The 25,092-nt window shown below is 32.0% G+C and overlaps 2 pseudogenes; one reads left to right on the top strand and one right to left on the bottom strand.

Annotated features, from left to right (window-relative positions):
• Nucleotides 1-18,670: 18,670 nt before the first annotated feature.
• LOC143205383 (uncharacterized) lies at nt 18,671-18,787 on the bottom strand (annotated as a pseudogene).
• A 129-nt stretch (nt 18,788-18,916) lies between these two features.
• LOC143205374 (uncharacterized) lies at nt 18,917-19,031 on the top strand (annotated as a pseudogene).
• Nucleotides 19,032-25,092: the final 6,061 nt, after the last annotated feature.

A 25,092-nucleotide genomic window follows, 5' to 3' on the forward strand; every position in this document is an offset into this window, starting at 1 on the left:
ATATGTGACGAAGCAACATCATGTCATTCCAAAACCATATAATGTCCTTCATATTTCTCTAATAATGCATTTTGGTCGACGTTTGACACAGAAAGAACATATAGTGCCAAAACGCAAATAGCTTGGGCTTAAACTAAACCAAATGTATTGGCTGGTAGGGCGTAAATCTAAATTATCATTGGATAATAAGGTTTTGCTATATAAGTCAATACTTTGGTCCATTTAGACATATGGTATTGAACTATGGGGTACTACTAGCAAATCTAACATGGGAATCTTCCAGTGGTTCCAGAATAAAGTTTTGTAACTCCAACAAACTGATTCAGCGTGATATCCCCATAGAAACCATAACGAGTGTGATTCGGAGTGTTAGTATGAAGTATTCTGAAAGACTATTAATGCATCCCAATGCATTCGCCAAATAGTTAAATGTGCACGATGACAGTGAACTGATTAATAGAAACATAGAGTGAGATTTAATATCTAGAATAAGTTGAATAGTCTTTAAAATAAATTAGGATAGACCTTAAAATAAGTTCGAATAATATCTAGAATACGATTTAGATTATAAGTTGTACAGCAGATAACTTACTGACGCGATCTTCTACATATCAGGATACTTATATAACGGAAATCATATGATAATACTTATTGCCCACAGGCAGATGTTAAAATTCTAGAAGATCAATAAAAAATATTTCTCTAAATCAAATAAGAAAATTAATGATTTGATTGTCGAAAAGGCAATTTTATTAAATTTACATCGAAAACCTTCATTTTATGTAGAGAAGTGTCTAAAGAGTTAAACTTAATCAGGTTGCTGTGTGTTTACATTCACAAATACATATTACTGATTAAAATACATTAAGCCATCATTAAAATATATTAGGTGAAATATTGTTAAAATATTAACAAGTAAATATATTAATTATATGACGTTAAATTTAAGATAGTAAGAACTCATTTTCCATAAATAAATATCGTTGAGGAAGTAAAATAATAATCAATAACTCATATTTTCAGACATGACCTAAAATCAGCTACAGTATTAATGATATCTTAGATTATATACTGTAATGAAAGTGCGGGATACGTACGTTTATATTAAAATGTGAGTTTTATATTTCATATTTCGATATTGAGATGAAATAATGTTTGCATTTCACGAACATTGGACTTTTGTTTACCAACAATTTTCCATATTTTATCATAGTTTTCTAAAGAAGGAATGTTGTAAAAATAATTCTAGATCGGTTGTTTTTTGATAAATTAAACTAGATTATAATTAACTATAATTTAACTAGATTATAAATTGCTATTATTCCTAATTCGTTAACTGGTACTGACCATCTTCCCACAGCGAGATTGAAGGATCCCTAATGATGTCTCCTAATGATGATCCCTACAGAACATGATAAGAGTCATATTGGTACGATGTAATTCCGATAGAAAGTGATTGGAAATTAAGTAGGTTAGGATCAGAAAGCAATGAGCTCGTAAATTAGTGATATTTGAAAAAATGACAATCGGTTATCAATACTGTAAGGTAGTAAAATAAAGTCAAAATGCCATAATCAGTTCCACCATTATGCCCATTAGTTTCTGTGATGGGAAATGAGTCTAAACACTTCTTGGACATTCATAAAAATAGTAGTTGTTTCCAAATGACATCTCTTGACGCAATGAATATTCTACTTGACAATTTTAGGCCCAATTTCAAGTTATTTCAAATTTATATCAGAAAAAAAACAAAAAAGCACATAAAAAGGCTTAGAAAGGTGTCACTAATGCCTGCATATTCATTTTAATGGTAATCCGGATGCGAAAATTGATGGATACTGTGCTCAAGGGTAAGGTGAACCATTGTCCAAGAACTACGAACGATTAAATGAACTACAAAGTCAAAATAGTTTATATTATATTGGATGCCATCTCACCACTATAATGTTGTCATTAGTCCATTATAGTAATTCTCCGAAAAGGTAAATATTTACGATTAATTTTTGCATGTTCAGCCATTTAACAAGAAAAATTAGTAGTCATTTTATTTAATAGTTGTTTACATTGATGTTCGAATCTTCACGAAATTGTTCAAATATTAAAAGGTGATATTTGCTCTAAGATAACAATAACTCGTATTTTTAGGGATATATTGTATTAATAAGTATGTATAATAACTTTATAGGATAATAGGAAAAGTGTATTGTAAAATGTTTCCAGTGATAAATAATATTTAACAATCGTTATATTCTATAATACAACACTGTATTTATTATTCATTATTCGTCATTGAATTTATCTTCAATAACAAAACATAGCAATGGTCTAAAATGAAAATATTAACGATAATCTGAGGGCATATTACGTATTTTTCTTTAACAGAAGGACAAATTGAAATAACCGTTCGGAATACGTTTCATCGAACAGCCATCGTAGGGGATATAACCGTTCTCGTAGCAATTGATTGAGAACTGAACGAAATCAATACTGTGTCGCCAAAGGGGCCTAATATATATAATATGATGGTCAAAGGGCAAGAATAAATGGGCAAAGGAATGCGCAAAAAAACAATTCAATTTTTCAAAACGCATTTATCTTTCCCGAAATTAGCTTTGGAAAAATAATAGTTTCATTATTATTCTTAAATACAACATAAGAGGTCACATAACATTAGCAGAAATGTTATATAACCTTCAGTTTTTATATGGAATAGATTGATTCAAGGTCGCTTATCTCAGTAATCCTTACAGACACAAAGAGAAAATTATTCCTTTGCTCAGTTACTAACTAGTGCCGCATGTAAATGGATATTTTTGTTCAGAAGACAATTTCCATCATATTTTTCTCCGAAAATGCTTACACTTCTCGTATAGACGGCGATGACTGAATCTTATCTAAGACAGAAGGTAACTATAATATTGACATATAGTCTATTCAAAACACTAGTAATGCTTATTTAATAAATTTCAAATCACCGCGCTTTTTAATGAATATACTTTTTGCGCGTTGCAGCTGCACTGAATATTAGTACGGACACGGTCACTAAAATATCTCAAAAGAACAATATAACTTTATATTCTCCAAAAGGAAATCCTCTTTCGAACCAGGTGACGAAACAAGATCAACTTGATGTTTCCTGTATCAGAGATCAAATCTACGAAATGTATAAAAACGATAAAAAAATTTTTCAGTCGAAACATAATTTAATACAATTATTATGCCAAAAGATATGCAGCTATTTGAAGGATGTTTAACATCCCTTCATATATTGTTAGGTAATATAGAATTTATGTGTTGTAAAGATAACCCAAGAAGCGGTTTAATGGAACTTCTAGACGTTGCTTTTAAAAGAATACAATTTTTAAAAACATACAACAAAATCTAGGAAGAATTATATCAGTTTGTATAATTAAATGAGACATTTATCATAACATTTATTAATAATTCATTGCAGACAAGTGCTGGAAACAGGAAATCTTTAATTCCTGATGCCGAATTAGTAATTTCCTCTAAGTTCAAGGGTGACTACCATGGAGAAATGAACCATAACTTGTTTTTACAGTGGTTTGAAAACCAGCTTTTAAAAAATTTGGAGGAACCATCAGTTATTGTTTTGGATAACGCACTATATCATAGTACACTGGTAGAGAAGATGACAAGAAGTACACCAACAAAGGCTGTAATTAAGAAATGCCTTAAATTAAACAAAAAACGTTTGGAAAAAACATGTTAAAGAATGAACTATTTCAAATTGTTTCTTTGGTAAATATAAATGGAGTATTTCATTGCATTCTATATAAATTACTTTTTTAGTAGTAATAGTTTACAGTAGTAATACGTCTTCCTCCTTATCACTGCACATTTAATCCAATTGAGTTGATACTGGGTATTGCAAAGAATCATTACAATACACATTCGCATCGAAGAGGATATTCAAACCGGAATTGTCTGGATTTATGGAAAGAGGCATTGTCGAAAATAATAGTTTAGATGAGCTCGATCAAACACATTGAAAAAGAACGGTAGATTGGAAGTAAACAGCTTAGTTATTCAGTTGACTAGTATTTCTGAAAGTGACAGTGATTGAATAAAACTTTATGAATGTTGGATTATGATTCAATGCTGACAATTACGAAAAAAGAGTGATGAAAGAGGAAAAAACTACAGGTCAGTATATAACTAATATACTTTATCAGTAGGAATATAGAGCGTGAAAGCTTTATAATGTGTGTGTTGTTGTTCAAAATATACATGAACGTTTAGTTAAAATGTATGTGTAGAGAAATAATACTAACTGTTAGGCAATTATGGCAAATGCATTAAGAAGAATTGCTTGATTAAATCTAGTTTTAACAATAAATATGTATATATGTAGTAACAAACTAAGGCGACATATAGTAATATCAAAATGACTTTCCAATGAAATGTTGCATCCAAGAAAACAAGAACTAAGCATAAAAGTAAAATATGCTCTCTAATCAAAGTAAAATAGACTACTCAAATATACAATTGTTAATTAGGTGGATTTGGCCTTCAAGGGACCACTTCATAAAAAAGAACGCGACTAGAACTCTACCCATACTAGTGTGGTATGGGTATTTAGGTCAGAATTTTGTTGTATGTCAAAGTCAAAATGGACTAAAACTCAGAGTTACTGCGGCAACATTGCAAGGTTTTGACACATCACCTGGGCACACTGCTGTTTTCAGTTGACTATATGTGTTCTTATTTTTCACTTATTTTGAAGTTATACAAAATCGTGGTAAAGTATTAAACGGTTAGTGTCAAGAAATTATCTTCAATACGTAATATATTATATATCCGAACACGCCCATAAATACTTGTCAAGCAAAAAGATATGTCGGTCCCTAGTAAGAGTGGGCCTACATTATAAGTTTATTTCCATTAATGTGGGAATAAACATTTGTAATCATGTATTTATCGACCCTAGAAACTCCTAAAGGATGCTGGATGTTAACAAATAATATTAATCCGTCAAACCCAATAGTTAATACTCTCAAATATTCCTCAAGCATATTGAATTCAAATGAATCAAATTAAATAAAATCGAGCTTCTCCGAAAATATATCCTGTGCCTGCCTGCATGATATCTCTGGATAATTTATAAGCAAATATATAAGGTAACGAGAATTAACCATCTTAAGATTCAGCCCGTGTCTTATAATAAATAAAAAAATAGGGCTGGATCGCCGATAGTCGCTCATTCGATTTTCATTCTGCTTCTTGGCTCATTCGTCAAATATAACACGTGCCCTGTATATCAACGCGATATATCACTAGTGAAATCGAAGAGGGGCGCTTTTCAGCCCCATATCATCGAGTAAACTCGCACTACCCTTATATTAAAACGGAATAATTTAAGCCATATAAAAAAGTTCATAATGACAATATGAAGGCTCGATCTGGTTCTTTAATATCGCTGAATATTGGTGGTGGAAATCGAATTTAAACCTGGCGATATCAAACTTATGGGCATTCAAAAGCACATTTGAAAATGCTTTTGCATTATCTTATATATACTAAAGAACAAAGAGAACTCGGGTTAACAGACAAGTAATTAGCACAATAAAATTCAAAGACAATACAAAAATCAGCTATTTAGGAAATAATCGGTCGCAAGAATTTTCGGACTAGATAAGTCCCAGTCCAGATAAACCCTCGTTGATAATCTCATGTCAGTAAACTTATTTATATTATATATTTATTCATACATCTTCTATAGCTTAATGTACTGGTTTTCATTTTGTCTTGAACTCACAAATCCCCAGCAAAAATGAATTCATTCTATGAAGCTATTTTATAATTGCAACAATGTTCATTTCAACTATTAATATACAAACTAGTATAGAACTAATACATTTACTATCGGTAATATTTGGTTAGTGCTTTGTTACAAAATGCATTTACTTAAGTAACCTGGAGTGCATTAGAAGTCAATACCAAAAAATCTACAGAAAAACATTTTACTATTTTTACAGTTATCCAATTGTAATATGTCTCCAAACCCACATCAATTACTACCTGTTTTTAGACAAGATCGGTTTTCTTAACTTTTTTCTCTCTATCGGATAATTAAATGTCCGAATTAAAAATGTTTGTCAAATAAGTCTAATGTATTAGATGTTTTTAATATATATTTTAGGTGAGAAACATGTACAAAAGTTAAAGATTATAAATGAAAGATACACAAATGAAATATTGAAAACATGCAGATAAAATGACGATAAAATAAAACGGGTAATTAATTATCTAATTGTTTCCTCTATTTTAATATTAATATTCATAAATTTATTCAAATAAAAATTTCAACAATTTGTATTATTATATTCCGTGTTTTTATACAAAGCAGGTATTACTTCATTTAATATTCGATATTTTGTGTTCATAATATAATAGTAAATACTATTCCATATATTATATACTTATATTTGATGTTCTGAGGTTGCTAAAGTTCTGAAAATAATCACACTTATGATATTTTTGTTTGAATATGTGTTAATGTTCAGTGGTGTGGTATTTTATATTTAAATATCTTAATATTTTGTTGATTTAGTGGAAATTAGATTTAATGAAATAGAATTTATAAGATGTTGATGAATGTTACTTCTTGAGAAATCGCGCATATTTTGATATATTGTTACTTTACTTGTACTTATTTTTAATCCTTAACATGTTATGAGGGAAATATTTTTTAAAAAATTATTTCGACCACTGGGTGTTCATGATTATTGATTTTTGAGACCATATTTACCTTCAACCTTTAGGTTTCAGGTTAACAAAGTTTTTTGTTATACATGACATTACTGCCAAAAAGCAACAATTGAAAACCATTTTTATATATAACAGAAGCACCTAATTATGAGATCACAATATTACGGTCAGATATTCTTCCAAATATTAATGTTTCTAAAATACATCGGCAATACAATGTATTAATATTATTTTAAAAATTTGCACGTTGTTATTGTTGCCCATGATTATTTTACCTCTAAATGAATATATTTGTATTAAAATTGAAACGTTACAAATGATGGAAACCAAGGGATGTTTAAAAAAAAATTTAATACGGTATTACAGTTTTAAATTGTTTTAAGATAGGAAGAAATTTTGTTAGGAACAGTAGAAGAACAGTAAGACAAAACATAATTAATGTGAATGATTTTGGTCATATTTCTTACAAGGACAATCACAGGATATTAAAAATGTACCCATAATTTGGCATTACGATTTTCAATGGGGCTGGTGATATTTTGTTTTTTTTTGGATCTGAAACTGAAACTTTATCCTATTTTATCCTCATTTATTTAACATACTATAAACTTCACCAATTACTTAAATTCTAGTCACATCTGACGTTTATGTGCTTTGCAGGTTTAACATATGAATGTGTGCTTAAGTTGTTTATGATTTTTCTTTGCTCAATAATCTAATGATTAAAATTATTTTTGACGTATACAACTAGAGCTTGCATTGATATAAACATTCTAGTTCATGATCCAAATGATTACTCAGAAAAAGCATTATTTGGTATATATGGGTATGAGAAAGCTCTGTGCAAAATGGGTGCCGCGCCAGCTCACTTTTGACCAAAGACAACGATGAGTTGATGATTCGGATCAGTGTTTGAAGATAATCAAGTGTAATAAACCCGAGTCATCAATAGGTGACAATGGATGAAACATGACTCTATAATTTCACACCGAAGTCCAATCGACAGTCATCCAAGTTGACTGCACACGATGAACCCGCTCCAAAGCGTGGGAAAACGCAATCGTCGGCTCGCAAGGTTATGGCGTCTGTATTTTGGGATGCGCATGGAATAACTTTCATTGACTATTTTAAAAAAGGAAGGAGCATCAACAACGACTATTATATAGCATTAATAGACCGTTTAAAGGACCAAATCGCCGAAAAACTGCCGCATTTGAAGAAAAAGAAAGTGCAATTTTACCAAGTCAATGGACCGTGTGACAAGTCAGTGAAAACGATGGCAAAAATCCATGAATTGGGCTTCGAATTGCTTCCTCATCCACCGTGTTCTCCATATATGGCCTCCAGCGACTATTTCCTGGATCTCAAGAGAATGCTCACTGGGAAGAAATGTTTGTCGAATAAAGAGGTGATCGCCGAGGCCTATTTTGAAGCAAAGGACAAATCGTACTACAAAAATGGTATCGAAAAATGGTTGCTATAATCAGTATATCACCTTTGAAGGGTATTATATTGAATAAAAAAACTAATTTTGCCAAAAAAATGTGTTTTGCTATAGTAGGCTGGGTACAATTGACCTGTTATGTGATTTTCATTGATACTTTGCATTTTCGCCAATATGTATCGTTAATTAAAATACATGGAAATCTTTAAAATATGCATCCAAAGATACTTAATATAGAACGTGAAATCATTGAAAAATTAAATATCTAAACCAATTTTAATGCTTGCCAACTAACGGAACATTTCTAACGTTTCGTCCATTAAAGTATTTCCAACTACGTGGATACTTGAACCTTAAAAATACAAACAAATAAAGTGTGGCGGAACAAAAAACACCATTAACAGCTTGTCTTCCTTTAGGAAATGTATCCGTCTGTTAAATGAATGTAACACAATGCATTCGTTCTTTCCCTCTGAAATCGTTTATATCAGGTTATTTTCTTAAGTGGTAACGTATCTGTGTAGATCTCTTTAGTCTTTAATAAGTATCTCGCCGAAAGATCGATCATACGATTTCAATAGCGAACTTTTGCCAGCATTAAACTTTAACAATATTTTATTCCGATATGCTACAAAAAGTTCTTATCGTATTTTCTCGACAGTTTTATAAAAGTTAAATGTAGTCGTTAGCAGTATTGGCGATTTCGTAACGGTTTCAACATTGTGCCGTTCGAAAGCCTATATTTTATAGCGGCCGTTTTCTTGCTTCAACACCTACAGATATTAGAACACTCTATTAGAACTTAGATTAACCGGCTCTTGGATTTTAACAGTTCTCTCAATATTGAAACACGATTTTTTTAGTTTTATTAATATATTATAACTAGTCGTTGCCAACTAATTTCCTCTGTAACTGTAACTGTAAGTAAAAATATTTATCTCCCTAGATAGTTTTATCTAGGAAGACCTATTATCTCCTACTCTCTAAAAATATTTTTAGCAAAAAAATAAACCGACTTCAAAAATAAATAACTCAGTTAACAATAAAAATAATCAAACTTAGATTTTTAACACAAAAAAAAAACATTTTAAAATAAAATGTGTACATAATAATCATTGCAATAACTAAATAAAAATAATCAAACAACTTATTTAACCCATCTAATACACGTATTTTATATTGTACTTTATACACACAATTTAGCTTAATACCTACCTAAACCCATTCATCTATTTACAATTCTGTTCTAACTACTATCAAATGATGAGTTTGAAGTCGGTACTGAGCAACAAATTAGCTTTGTTTTGTTCGTAATTTAATTTTGAGAACCCAACCAAACTCAAACAGTTATATTAATTTAGATATGTTTTGTTGGTCATTTAATTTTCTGTATATGTCACAAAACTATATTATTACTATTGTATTGTTTAGGCTCGGCACAGATTAGGAAGGTATTGAGCTAAATTGTGTGTATATAGTAGAATAGAAAATACGTAGAGTAGATAATTTAAATAATGGTTTTTATTATTTTTATTTAGATATTACAGCGACTATTATGTATATATTTTATTTTCAAGTGTTTTTTTTTGTGTTTCAAACCTAAGTTTGATTATTTTTTAATTTTTGGTGGGATAAAGTAGTGAGCTTTAGTACTTTGTATTTATTTTTTGAAGTCGGTTCAATTTTTGTGTTAAAACTATTTTGCTTTTCTCTTTTTAGTGTTAGATATTTACTCAATACATTTCGCAGTTATTTTATTTAATATTACATTGGGTAGGCCAAGTAAAGGTGCAGCGTATGACAAAAATACGGATAATGAAATATATTTGAAAATAAGCAATTCAGGCTCCGAAGTTCGCTACCTAGTGTAGGTGATTTGAGAAATGTTCTAACTAGAACAATAAAAAATATTTTCTGCACGGAAATCCGCGACCAACGATTGGGAGCTAAACGCTTTAACAATTACACGATAGAAGTAATTATCTACAATATTTCGACGAGGTGTTATATGCTGTTGTTAGAGTTTAAAAAGTAAACTGAATGGCTCTTGCACTCAATCGCTTCTGATTTTCCGTCACAGTAGCTAAGCAATAAGATTATACACGAATATCTGATTATTTTAGATAAAAAATATGTGAACACTTTGTATATGCCTTTGAAATATGAGGCTTTCCTTCTCTTTCCTCCTTGAGTAAACTTCTTCATATTAAATAGTATCTTTGCTGAGCTGTAGTATGTTAAGTGTTCAGCATGTTGCTTCGATAATATTTTATGGTGCTTGGGACCTTTATGCTAGAGTTTAACCAAATCTTGAGCTACGTCAATGCAGGGCTGATCGAAATTTTGTTCTCTTCATGAGTTTTCTAATATCGCCTATGATATGTAGTTGGGAAATTATTAGATATAGGTAGTAGATTTGTTGTCCTCTATGATTTTAATAATTCTACTTCATTTGGTAGTTTTCTAGGTTTCGGAATCATAATAGGTTCAACCATTTTCCTTACACCCGAAACATATTTTAATCAGAATTCTACATTAATCAAGTTGGTGAGTTTTATAATTGCCTTTACTGATAGATTTTTCACCACATTCCGGTTATTAACTTGTACCTTGATATTTTTTTCGGATTAATGTCACTTATAACTTTGGCAACTTTTGTTGACGTAACAAGTTTAATCAGAAGACTTCCGCATTCCCTGATAGCCAGAATATGTTCAAACTTTGATGGTTGATTTAGATTTCAACTATCATTTTTCTAAATGTTATCCACGGTATTCCGAGTAACTTCACAACAGATCTAAAAATGGCAATTGGGCTAAATAAACAGCACTCGGTGACAGTACATAATCCAGAAATATGTAAAATTGAGGCTTACATTGTAAAGTATATATTTCTTACGAAACAATTGATTGTATTTGGTGTTTCTGATACTTTTCTAGTTCACTGCCAAAACCCCTTATTTAGATATTGGCAGTAAAAGTAATACCAAGAGCGACAAGTGGGATATGATGGACAAGGTCACTGTAAGTTTCTAAAAGTGTCTGATGGCCTGGCGGCAGCATATGTCTGCAAATCCAAAAGAAGTATTAAGAGCGAAAAAGAAATGTTAAGCGTCCTATGATTAGCGAATGTGTACACGGAACAACTTAATTATACTACATAGAAAATTGATGTTTTCTCTAGATAAGTGACAAAATTCCATTAATACAAATAGTTGATTAAAATACATTAAAGCATTTGCAAGATTAGTAGCTATCATGCTAGCAGCATTCTATGTGTTTGCAAACTCCGAAATTTTTCACTCTAAATTTGTACTTTGACTAGCAGAATACATATTTTTGTAGATTATATATAGAGCTATAGGTGATGAAACCATAAAATTTTATAAATAAAAGTGTGTTATTGGTCTCAATTGCTAAATATAAAAGAGAATCTCCTAGTAGAATCCCAGCATCTGTGAACATAATAATCCATTTCAAGGATATGTTTTTAAAGTAGCATTACACTGTACCTTAATATGTTTTAGAGATATTTAGTTACACTGTCTGACACATTTATTCTAACATAAACAAGTTGACGAAAAAGGTGATAAGATGATAAAGTGAATATTATTCACGCTAAAACGCTGTATTACACCCAAATGGCAGCCAATACCCTTCCATGCCTATTGCGCATTCAGTGATTTTAAAAGAAACGTATGAAAACATAAAACTAATATTAGGGTTAAACAAATGCGAATAATACAACTGACTTAGTTTGTATTAAATCATACATTAACTATGAACTTATTCCGCAAGAAAATATAACGTTTTTAATAAATGTTTTAATAATTTCATGATATTTATATTTGAAAACTTGTTTTTTCTAAATTAAATGACGCTAAATTAAAAGAAGGCAATTTCATTAGCCCACAAATAAGAAAACTTGAATTGAAACTTGAAAATGCCGAGATTTCAGTGAACGACTTGTTACAAAAAGTTAAAAATATGCGGCTCAGGATATCTTAAAAATGCATTGCTTGCATTGGCATATCGATTTCAACCCCTAATCTTGGAACGACGAAGACGAACCAGGAGGACGTTTTTACCTGGATATAAAATAGATAGAAGAGTTTATCAATGGAGATGGAATGCTAAAATGTTTGTAATCCAATTGGATTCTTCACAAGAGGAAAAGTTAAAATTTTGTCATTTTATTTCAGAATATACGGCTCAGTTTTTATATCGACCACTTAAACCTGAGCAATTTTGATTCATTGTCTATTTGTAAATATATGTTACCATTTTAATTTTATAAAATTAATAATAAAAATAAATAAATGTGATTTAAAATTTTCATACCGCCTTTATTTATAGTACTTTAATTTATCAGCAAGTACAATTTGAAAAACCAAAAATAGTACAGAATAAGTATGTTGCGCCGTGTTATTTTTTGCTTTTCAACGACTAATTGTTGTAATTTCTTTACTCTACTTTGATTTTTGCGGTTTGACTGCAAGAAGATCCAAGGGATCCAAAAAATAAGTCTTCAATAGTATATATATATATATATATATATATATATATATATATATATATATATATATATATATATACTACATTTGATTAATTAGCTTAATGATTAGATTAATGGCTCGCCGTAATTCATGATAATGACAAATAGTATTAATTGATTATACCCCGACACGTTTTACGTTTATGATACTGTGAGTGGCGTATATGTTAATTTCCATCCATATTTACTCATTCTGCTTTCGACAGACACACAAACGCTACGTGATTTATTAAATTCGAAAATAGAGGTTTTAACAAAAAGTGGAATTGTCTAACTTCGCTGGTTATATTCCACCAGGGCGCAACTGTAAATAAAATTTAGTTGTGCCCGCTTAAATCTCATTTATCTTTCTGTTATTGAATCCTACACATACCGTTCTATAAGGAAATAACTATCCAGCTCCCCTATCTGTCCCAAAATTTATCTCGATTCAGACAGAAGAAAAATGATCTATATAAGTATCGTCTTTCTCCAGCAGTTTTCTCATATTAGTTTTATCAATTTAAAATTTAATTAATAAAAAAATAAATGTATCGTATATGAGAAAACAGCTCGCCTACTTTGGTAGACATTTTCGGATTGGAGTTTACAATGTTCGCAAGTCATTTTTGTATTAAAAAAATAATTGATATGGTAATAACTGAGAAGACTACTATTTTAGTGTAATCTATTCCTAATTATCTGTTTGAATGTTTATAAGTTTAGTTAGATTTTAAATGAATTATTAATATATTTAATCATATATATGTTAAAATCATATCTGCACATAGTTCTCTAAATAAATAGCTTATTTGAAAATGTATAAAGAATCACAATGAAGAGAAATTTATATCTGCGTTTTTTAATTTCCCGCCAATTTGTTTTTATATAATATAGTACATCTTTTTGCTTGCTAGCAACACAGTTTCCTTGTAAAAATGCGATGCCTATGTATTACTGTGCTTAATACTCTTTCAACCTAAATGTTATGACGGGAACTACAAAAAGCTATCATTCATTCAAGAGCTGTAACAGCCAAACTATTTATAATTGAACCCAACAGCAGTCTGTAAAAGAAGTGGCTTAACGATCATAAAACCTACCTTTTTATATGATATATTAAGCTAATTAGACAATTAGATATGAAAAAGAATTAGAATGGATTAGAATGGAAAAAGGTAAAAATTAGAATAACATTTGATTAACTTTTGTAAATCACAATATTTTTTAATAATTCATTGCAGATAAATAATAGGTCAATTGAAAAGTCCCTGGCCTGAAACCTAGATGGCGCTAATAGAATTAAATCGATATGTTTTTTAGCTAACCCTCATAAGAGGCGTGTATAAATTTGACAACTGTTCAGGTCATTAGTTTGTGAATTATAGCATTTTGAGTGAAGCAACTTTTGTTATTAAAAAAAACGAATAAAAAGGAATTTCGCGTGTTGATAAAATATTGCTTTTCGAAAGGAAAAAATACAGTTGAAGAAGTTTTTGCTTGATGCCGAGTTTTCGGACACTGCTCCAGGAAAATCCACCATAAATGATTGGTATGTTAAATTTAGACACAGTGAAATGAGCACCGAAGACAATGAACGCAGTGGGCTCCCAAAAGAGGTTATTACCAGAGGAAAACATTTAATATATCCATAAAATGATTTTGAATAACCGTAAACTGAAATTGAATTAAATAGCAGACACTCTACAGATATTTACTGAACGTGTACATCATATCACTCCCGAATATTTGGGTATGAGAAAGCTCTGTGCAAAGTGGATGTCGCGCGAACTCATTGTCGTTGCTCGTTGCTCGCTGGGAAGAAATGTTCGTCGAATGAAGAGGTGATCGCCGAAACTGAGACATATTTTCAAGCAAAGGACAAATCGTACTACAAAAATGGTATCAAAAAATTGGAGGATCGCTATAATCAGTGCATCACCTGTGAAGGGAATTATGTTGAATTTAAAAAAAATTGCTAAATAAATGTGTTTTATTATGGTAGGCCGGGGACTTTTCAATTGATCTGTTAAAAGAAACCAACAAGTGGTCGACAAAAGCTGTAATTAAAGAAGATACCATGTTAAAAAGTGAAGTATTTCAAATTGTCACTCGATACATATAAACGAAATGCTTAATTACCTTTTATGTAATTTACTTTTTTATAAATAAACTTGAAATATAGATACCTAGTCGATAAGATGGCTGTAATATTAAAATAAATTATATTTTATAACATTTTTATTCCATTAATTTATTCATATTAGAATGTGGTTAAATATCGAAGCTAAAATAAAGTAAAATGCCTAAAACTTCAACGTTAAATGCGGCAACATTGCACTGTTTTGACGTCATAAATTGAGATGATGTGAATTCACTGCTACTTGTTGTATAGACTATAAGTTTAGGCGCGTGAATTCTTGAGTTTCTTTAGGCTCCAGGCCCAGATGGTATAACAGCAAACTATCTAAAAAACCTCACTAGCAAGCAACTATCAGAACTTGCTAACATTACATGCATGAAACATGCATTGGTCTCTGTCATTCCTAAAAAAAAATGCCAAGTCCAAGCCATCTGACTGATTAGTTCACTCTCCAAACTTGCCGAAAAAGCAATATTAAACGCTCTAAACGATTCCACAGACGCACATCACATAATCCCGAACGAACAATTCGGTTACCGAGCCAAACATTCGTGCCACCATCAAGCTGCCCGCGTCACAGCAACAATCCATCAGGCACTAATAAAAGGTCGAAAACTGGAGCCATCTTTTTAGGTGTCTCCAAAGCTTTCGATCAAGTATGTCACTACAGTCTAATATTCAAAGCGAAACAGCTTGGTTTACCGAATGACCCAATATCCTTGATAGATTCATACTTGGACGGTAGGTCCTTTCAAGTAACGATCGGTGACGCAGTCTCCTCTCATAAACAGATTTCCGCAGGAGTCCCGCAAGGTACTCCACTAGCCCCAGCCCTATTCAACCTTTATATGGCTGATTTCCCGCTCCACAAACTTTCCCACACAGCATTTTATGCAGATGATACCGCTTTTTTCACAACCGTAGGACGTATTCGCGTGGTAGCGTAGTACAAATTCTGGCGGGTACAGATATACCCGAGCAAAACTCATACTGTTCTGTTCCACCGCAAGAGGAAGTTCCGCGCCTTCCGAAACCAAATTGATAAAGTCGCTATTCCCTGGATCCAAAAAGTTTCATACCTCGGTCTCCAGTTCGACCGCAAGTTTCAATGGTCAGCCCTAATACAGCATGTCATTTGTAAAGAAAACGATGTTGTATAAAATGGTAGTCCGTCCAGTCTGCCTCAACGGAGCACAGGTGTGGTACAGGTATGTCTCTGAGAGACAACTTGAACTACTAGAAGTTTTCCAATACAAAAAAGTCCGCGCGTTACTCAATGCCCCATGGTTTATGACAAATTTCAACACACATCTCAGTGTAAGGTTCTCCATAGGCACCTTAGAACACGACAACACCTTGATTAAATCCCTACCCATCCACAAACGTCGGCAGTAAACCAACTACGACAATCCCAGTCGTAACCCAGGGTCTCTGTCGCCCGCGAAACAATCATACCTCGAAACCGAAGCGAAATCAGCAGAAGACCATTTGGTTCTAGCTGGTCAACTTGTTAAAAGAAAAAAAAATCTTCAGTTTTTTGGTTTCATATCCCATAAATACCAGAAGACGTCTATAATTAATTTGTCCTCGTTTAATTAACAGACATAATTAACAGTGCCACCGAACAAATTAAATAGTTCTTCCGAAGTAATTAATACCCAATACATTTATATTAAGTTAAACCGCCTTAATTCGTGATCGCGAGTTTAAAACGAATTCGAACAATTATATCGCCGGTCCGACGTACTTCTGACGAAAACCCCTCCCTATCTCTCTCATTCCTGTCGTTGGAAACGAAAACTCAATAAGGCCGTAATCAAAGAACAGTTTTTCACTTAATTTCGGTCTACGGCAAGAGAATGTTGACCCGATTGCGTTTCACGACGATAATGCAATAAAGAATTGAAGGAGGAACGTCCGTTCTGTCTTTCGGCCGACCGAAATTTCGTGAAAGATTGAGATATTATTTGTGCCGCCCGGGAGCTCCACGATGGGAACTCCTATCGAGGTAAATAGTTTCGTTATTGGAAAAACATTATCGTTACGAAATAGCTATTAGACGACGGTTATTTCAAAACGGTTAATGTACGTAACAGATTTTAAGTGAATTGTAAGCAGTCGCGGCTTTTTTTTTGATAATATCATCAAAAATGCAGGAAGCATCAACGAATATGACGCTATCATCAGCTAATATCAAATCGGTCAATATCAATTTATTTATTTATTGATGAGCCATCTTCCTCGTGGGCTATTCGGGGCCTATTCCCAATTTTACAAAATGTACAATATTTTTGTTATGTATAGCTGAACTAATATAATTACTGCATATAAAATACAAAAATATTGTATAGCAAAGTGGATATTAAGTTGAGTATAACCAATAAAAAATCTAAATAATAGAATTATAAAAACATCAAAAATATAAGACTATCACTACATAGTATAAAACAAAGTCGCCTTTTCTGTCCCTATATCCCTATGTGCGCTTAAATCTTTAAAACTACGCAACGGATTTTGATGCGGTTTTTTTCAATAGAGTGATTCAAGAGGAAGGTTTATATGTATAATACATGCATAATATACTAAGGCAACATTGCTAATTTTAGAGGTTTCTAACGTGATGTCGTAAATTAACCTATTTTTTTAGGCTTATTTAGCAATTAGCAAAAACGCTGCCTAACCCTACGAGTTAGATCAAATTAATGTACTACAGTATTGTACACCATAAAAAGGTCTACAAAAAAGTCCGCGATGGTATATGTTTATCTTTTAGGGATAACCCACATTAACCATTTTTATTGTTTACTTTTTACGTGAGAAAATGGCTTATTTACGAAGCTATTTTAAGCAATACGGCATTAATCCTTATCGAATTAAGTACCTTAAATACAGTGTGCAATTAATATAGATCAATATGGTTCCTTACAGCATGTAAATTAAACAAATATTTTCGGAGATATTACAAATTTAAAATTTGCGTTTAAAAATGTGTAATGTAATAAAAATTGTATGAATTTAGATATTCCAAAGATAGCAGGAAATCTTCATAGTAAATATAGGGGAAGAGGAATTGTTTTACTCCAAATTTAATGCGTGCAGGCCAAGGGCAGTAATGAATGAACCCAAAATACTGAATCGATTTTAATCATGTTTTCATTGAGTGACCTAGGCATATATAATTTATGCCCGTGCAAAGTCGGAGCGGGCCGCTATGTATTTATATACAACGTTCATATTTTTTCTGTAGTGTATTTAATTTAGTATCAGCATTGCACCCGTGCGAAGCCGGGGCGGGTCGCTAGTAAATATACAAAAGGATAATAAATTTAAAAAAATTGAAACAGAAAAATATACAAGCGTACAAATATAAAATAAAGAAGTATAAAGACATAAAATATAAAAATTTAGATATATAAATATATAACAAAAAAAACGAAACGTTTAAGGTACAAAGAATATACATAAATGTGAATATTAATAAAAAATATGGGTTACCATCTTTAAATATTTGGCAGTTCACCAGCTGATCCAAGGGTATTATCTGAAGGTATTCTTTCATTATATTTTCCAAGTTAAATAGTCGCCACTATGAGCTGTATATTCGACATTCAATTAGTATATGCTTAACGGTCAGAGACGATCAGCACTCATTGCATAATGGTGAATTCCCTCCCTCAAGGACAACTTAAGGAGTGAATTTACAGTGGCCTATTCAAAGTCACCAAATATGCACAGTTTGCGTCCACTAATATCGACAGTGTTAAGATCCTGGTAGAACTATTTCTTCACACAGCTTACTATTCTTTATCAGGTCTCATTAAAATGTGGAACACTTCACGATTTTGCGTCTCATCATTGAGCAGGGGTCTCTTTTCTGTCTCTGTATCTCCTCTGTATCGTTCAAATGTTAGTATATGTGGCGCCGGAACGAGTACATGATATCCGTCAAGAAATTTGTACAATCATATTGAAAGACAAGCGACAGTAAAAGCGTGCCCCTAGCTTCCAGCGTGCGTGTTGATTGGTCAGAGCTGCTCAAACGAATTTATTCTAACCTAGCTTGAGTACTCGCTTCGACGGTACATATACTAAAATTGGAACGATACAAAGAAGATTAGCATGGCCCCTGCGCAAGGATAACACGCAAGGAAGTCCCTTGACTAGACGCGAATTGCTTTTGATTAAATATGGAAGCTCTTTGAGATTTAAATAAAAACTGTCTCATTACAGACATTTTATTCCATCAAGCACCAACTCAAACCCTCTAGAGAGCAAAATAGAGGATCTTGTCATAGATTCCATGCAGTTTGTAGGCGCTTATCGCTGGCTTTTCCTCCGATATACACCTCCGAGGATAGATTGCCTCCAAGGCGATTGTAAGCTGATTGTGTGCTGATCTCTCCGTGAGGAGTCTACGAAGGGAGAGTTCTGACTCTGACAGTATCAGTACCCAATTCAATCAATATAAAATTGAGAAATATCCTAAACACCTTTTCATATTCTCGGACGGTTCCTAGAGCAATGACTAGTAGGGACAGCATTTACATCGGTGATGTCGGAAGGACAATTCCGGCTCCTCGTTTCATCGAGTGTCTTGACGGCTAAGCTGTTTGCCATGTATAGGGCCCTGACCTGAGGACAAGATGTTCAAGACAAACGATTAATTTTCGCCTCCGATTCAATGAGCTCCTTAAAGTGCCTCCAACCATATCTACCTCTACACCCGCTAGGAGTGCTTATCCGTGAACTAACATCTAAGTTTGAAAGGAGCGGCGAAACTATCACGTTTATGTGACTCCCTTCTCACTCTGGCTCCATCTGACTCAATAAAAATGAAAGAGCGGATTACTTAGCCAAAAATAAGGTGATCCCCCTCTTACTGAAAATTTCCTATTCTGTAGTAGAGATATGAAGAACGACTCTACTAGAATCTTTAGACATCTAGACTAACTCATATGAGATCTAACAGAAAACAACAAGCTTTAGGAGGTGAAAAAAGAGTATTAGCAGGGCCTTAACGCCACTAACATTAGCAGGCGTAACTTAAGCATATTCTCGCGTCTCAAAATTGGTCACTGCAAACTGACCCATGAGTTTGTCATTAAGGGAAGAAGTCCACCACTGTGCGTCGAATGCGGTCCTCGTTGTCAACCAAACACATACTAATCGAATGCCGAAGATACAACTCGCAAAGACTGTTAGGTAACCTGGGAGAAACGACGGACCAGTGCCTTAGGCTGGAGAACCCCTAAGAGAAATATTAATATTCATGTTCGTTTAATTTTTTTGCATTTTGTATCCTTATCACTGTCATGGATTATGCGACCATTATACTGTAGCATTCATATATCCATATATCTGTATGCTTTTACATGTTTTTCTTGCCATCTTGCAACATAATTGTAATAACATTATATACTTTAGCTAATACTGCAAATGTGTTGTATATATTTATTGACAATTTCACAGCCACTCATTTTTGTTTGCAAGGGTTGTGTCTAGGAAGTAGTTTGATATCAATTTTATTTTTATAAAAGCTTGTTAAGTTAATATAATTACATGTTACTTAATAGAGAATATTTATACCAAACAAAGCGAAAATGAATATATGAAATATTATCTTTTAGTTAAATTGTAGCCCAAGTTGGATAAATATTAAAGGAACCAGGCTATAAAGACTCTTATGGCATGTTATAAAGAACATTCAAGGCAACAGGAAATTAAAAAATCCGGAACTTGGAGCGCAAATGAAAGAAGAAATGAGAAACATTATTAACGAAAAAGAAAAAACCAAATGTATACAGCTGGTAGATGTGTGCATTACAAAACTCACGAGCTGACGAAGTTGAATTTTAAAATTATTCGTACTAGTATTACTACATGAATAATTACTTTATGTGTATATTGTTTTTGCAGGTATTACATACTAAGATGAGGATACAGTAAACATGTGGTCTCACTACTTCCGAAAAAACGCTGGAATACGGCTATAAAGTCCATGAACAATCTCCTAAATCAAGTACCCTAAAAAGAAATACTAGGGCACTGTTAGATGCGTTAAATGATTTGATTGATTTGAAATTATGGAAGAGGATTTTGGATATTAAATAACCAAATGCTAACAATTATCAAAACTGAATAATTATCAGAAACCCTAAGAAAACTCAACAAATTCACAGGGATCCTCACATAATCGACACAATTTTGCAGCATTCAGGAAAATTTCTAATAAAATATCAAGATAAAACGATAAGAGATTTGTTAAAATATAGTACGTCTAAATAAATTCTTTATTTATATGATGAGTGGGTGAATATTGCTTAAATTATTTTTTTTTGTTTTATTCGATTTACTGACATGAATCACATTTTTTGTTTCGAAAATATAACCCTGTTTTTCTTTATAATTTAACTATCAATATAAAGATTTTTTTGAATTATAAATATGTGTTTAACATCTATTAATGAGTAATAATAACTCATAAATTATATAGGAACATGAAAGGTTCAAATTTAGACTTGTACATAATACAGTTCACAGTGACACATATTTGATCAAAGATTGTACTATTATAAAAATATTACATATGTTATGACACAGAAGCTTCGAAATTTCTTATTATAATAAACGCACGAACCCCAATGTTTTCCATGAAGTTAAGTAAACGAAACTAATCAGAGACATAGTTTAAGTTTTGGTAGGAGAATTTAATATATTAAAACATATCAAAAATAAAATTTTGTAAATACTTGATAAAGTACTGTAGTTGCATGTCCCTTATAATTCTATAAGGCTGTTAAAATAAACTTCAAAATCACAGTTTGTACTTTTTAGTTACTGAAATATTATAAGATAATTTAGTATAATACCGGATAAACTTGTTCGTTCTACAGAGCTGTTAAAAGTTAAAAAATTAAATACCCACCATCGAATGTATACAATTCAAATACTTTTGTGTTGTAGTTGGTATCAACTATGAAAATTAATATCTTCAATTAATATTAATATCAAATACATTAACTTGTCTATCTTAAATTCATCATCATACAATTTTTCAGTAGGTTTGCCGTTGATGGAATCTTTAATATCGATGAATATTAGCAAATAAAATGCACTTTATAATACTGTTTTAATAATACTATTATCAGAGTTATCAACTGGTGCTTATACGATAATTGTATACTCTTTAGACTTATTACCTGCATTTATTGGTATTCTAAACGTTTTACTGATATTATACGTTTTTATTTGATTTTCGTCAACATTTTAGCTCATTTAATGGTAGTAAAGTAGCCACCGAACAATCAAATCAGCACATACTAAAGTTATTTTTCTCGATATATTCGAGTACAACTTTTTCCTTTAGCTCGTTGGTAGCACAAAATAATAATATAACTCTGAAATATAAGATGAATAATTGAAACAAAATCCAGTGATAACAAACATAAACTACTTTCGTTCATTTGTCCGCAGACTCGCATATCTAAGCTGTAATTCACAGGAAAATGTTTTGCGATATTTTAAAGTTTCTTTTTACCAACTAAGATTTCTTTAGACTATACCTACGACTTAACGTGGGATCCATATCACCGTCTTCGACATTAAGACTACCGACTGGCCAATGATCAACTTGGAGATCATCCCAGAAGATATCTCATCTTAACCAGCCTGCCTTATGGTGACTGACGTGACTGGGGCCATTTTCTTTATTGGATTTTGCATCCTTGCCTTTTGGACACCCAAAAACATAAATTTACGACCATACCTCAGCAGGATTCATGTCGCCTTTACCACAGCGCCAATCAAACCGACAGGAAAATATTTTGATCAAAATATACTGTGACATTTTTTTAAAAATAAAGGCGTTCTTCCTCTAAAGTCAGAAATCGACATACACATAGAAACAACTAGTACTATAAAATATTTATTTCCAATAAACAAAGAATACAAAAATTATAAAATTAGGGAAACCTTTATTATTTACGTATTGGGTAGCAATATAATTATCTGGCTGGTTTTGTCAATGACAATTTAATTATTAAATATTTCACAATGGTTAGGTTGTCAAAGGTAACAACAACAATATTATTCGTTTCATTATGTTCTAAAATCGAATAATGTTCGCCTGTACATTAATAACAGGCTTCACTAAAAGATAAATTGATATAATAGGATCAAATATCAATGTCACGTAATTGAGAAATATTTATTGTCAAATTATAATAGGAAAATAATAATTAATGTTATGTCGATTAAATAATAATAACCGTCGAATAATATAAAAGATATCAGTTATGAATACGAGAATTATATTGTGGCTACACTGTAATTAACAACACCTATTTCATCGATTGTTGGTGAATCTTCGCATTGTAACGTTCATTGTTTTTAAAACCTGAAACAAAATTGCCGGCTCGGTTGGCGCAGTGGTAAAGGCGAGTAGGTACTGTTAATTTAGTTCAAATCCTGCTGGGACATGGTCGTAAATATATGTTTGCGATTGTTAAATATTTGTGAATGTCCTAGGCAAGAGTGTAAAATCCGACAAGGAAATTGATCCCAGTCACGCCAGTAAGCAGGCTGGGCAAGACCGGATGTCTTCTGGGATGATTTCTATGTTAGTCCCTCGCCAGTCGGTAGGTTTAATGCCGAGGACCGTGTTTCGGAGCTACATTAAAGCCCACTGAAGGTTCAGTCCATATAAACCCTCATTGGTAAAAGAAGACTTTAAAATATACAAAAGAAAATGAAACAAAATTTCCTGCGCAAACGGCAAGGCGCATACATTTTGATTTGTAACTGTTGATTAGTCAGTTAAAATTTCAGTCTATTTTCCATTGTATATACCTCCGCGATGGAGAGATTTAGCCCCAGGAAACTCAAAAGTTATAATCAAACATACATTACGATTATATAGGAAGTGCTAATATGTACCTAAAAGATGGAACCTCCTCTAAAGACTAGCAAAGTTATTAATATGAAAATTTATCGTTAATTTTGTATGAAATATTTTAAGTAAATACCACCGTTCAAAAGCCCAATATATATGAATAAATATAAAATATAGATGTGGAATTATATACACATTATAATAATTGAAAGTGTCTTAATTATGTTTACAAAGCAAATAAAAATTTGGAAATATTTGGAAATAATAAGTCATATTATGTTAGAGAAACGTACTGCAATAGTCTAAAAAAAGCATATTTTAAAAAAAATATTAATTACATCTTACATACGATCTTAATTCACAAATAAATGTATTACTACTGTTCTGTTGTACTTGCATTAATGTACAAGCAAGGCAAGTACGGGACCAATACATTAGTATGTATTTTCCAATTAGAATAAAACTAATCTACTTGAGCTAAAGATAAAACACACATACACAACTAGTATGTGTGGTTTGATTCGCTTCAATCTTCTGATTTCTTGCGTGTTGTACATTAGCTGTATTGCTTTACGTTGCTGTGATTTAGAATCTTGTTTTATTTTTTGGCCGAAATTTTGGATGACTTCGTGTCCCTTTGATTCCGAGGTCATGGTGCAGCACAGGTTAAGTAGCGATAAGCATTGGTAGTTAATCCTAAAACTTTGTTTTACGATACGAACCTTGTTGTGCATTGGACTACTAGTTGGTTTGTTGTTTTAGTGCAATCTATGATTTTAGATCAAGTTAAGAGTATCTTCCGACTAACTAGTACAGTTGCCTGACTTGAGTTTAAATTTCTCTGTTTTTTTTTCTCACATGACGTTTCCAGTTTAGCCTACCATCGAGATATATTCCGAGGTATTTAGCTGATTCTGCTTAAGGATTCGAGTATATATCAAATGATATAAATAAGATTTTGTCCAATCGCCGCAACGCAAAATTATAATGACAGATTTGAATCTATTAAGCTGTATTTTCCAGTCTCTAGTACATTTGTAGATCTTGTTCACCACTACTTGTACTTGTTTTATAGCCTTAAACAGAGATGCATCTTTTGCCAATATAACTGTGTCGTCAGCAAATGTTTCAAATACTATTTCTTTGTTGTTGAGATATCAGCAGTACAGAGCATATATAGAAATGGTCCCAAGACAATACCTTGTGGAACTCAAGCCGAAATAGATTTAGGTGTGGAATATGTATATGGAGATCAAATTTAAATATAATTACATTAAATCCATGTATAGGAAATGACATCGTATTGCAACATTTTTAAAAAATCATGAACCATTAATGAAATGCTTGATA

The sequence above is a fragment of the Rhynchophorus ferrugineus genome, unplaced genomic scaffold (assembly GCF_030347505.1).
Source record: "Rhynchophorus ferrugineus isolate W39M unplaced genomic scaffold, kcgeb_rfMv2 rfM11, whole genome shotgun sequence".
Lineage (NCBI taxonomy): Eukaryota > Metazoa > Arthropoda > Insecta > Coleoptera > Curculionidae > Rhynchophorus > Rhynchophorus ferrugineus.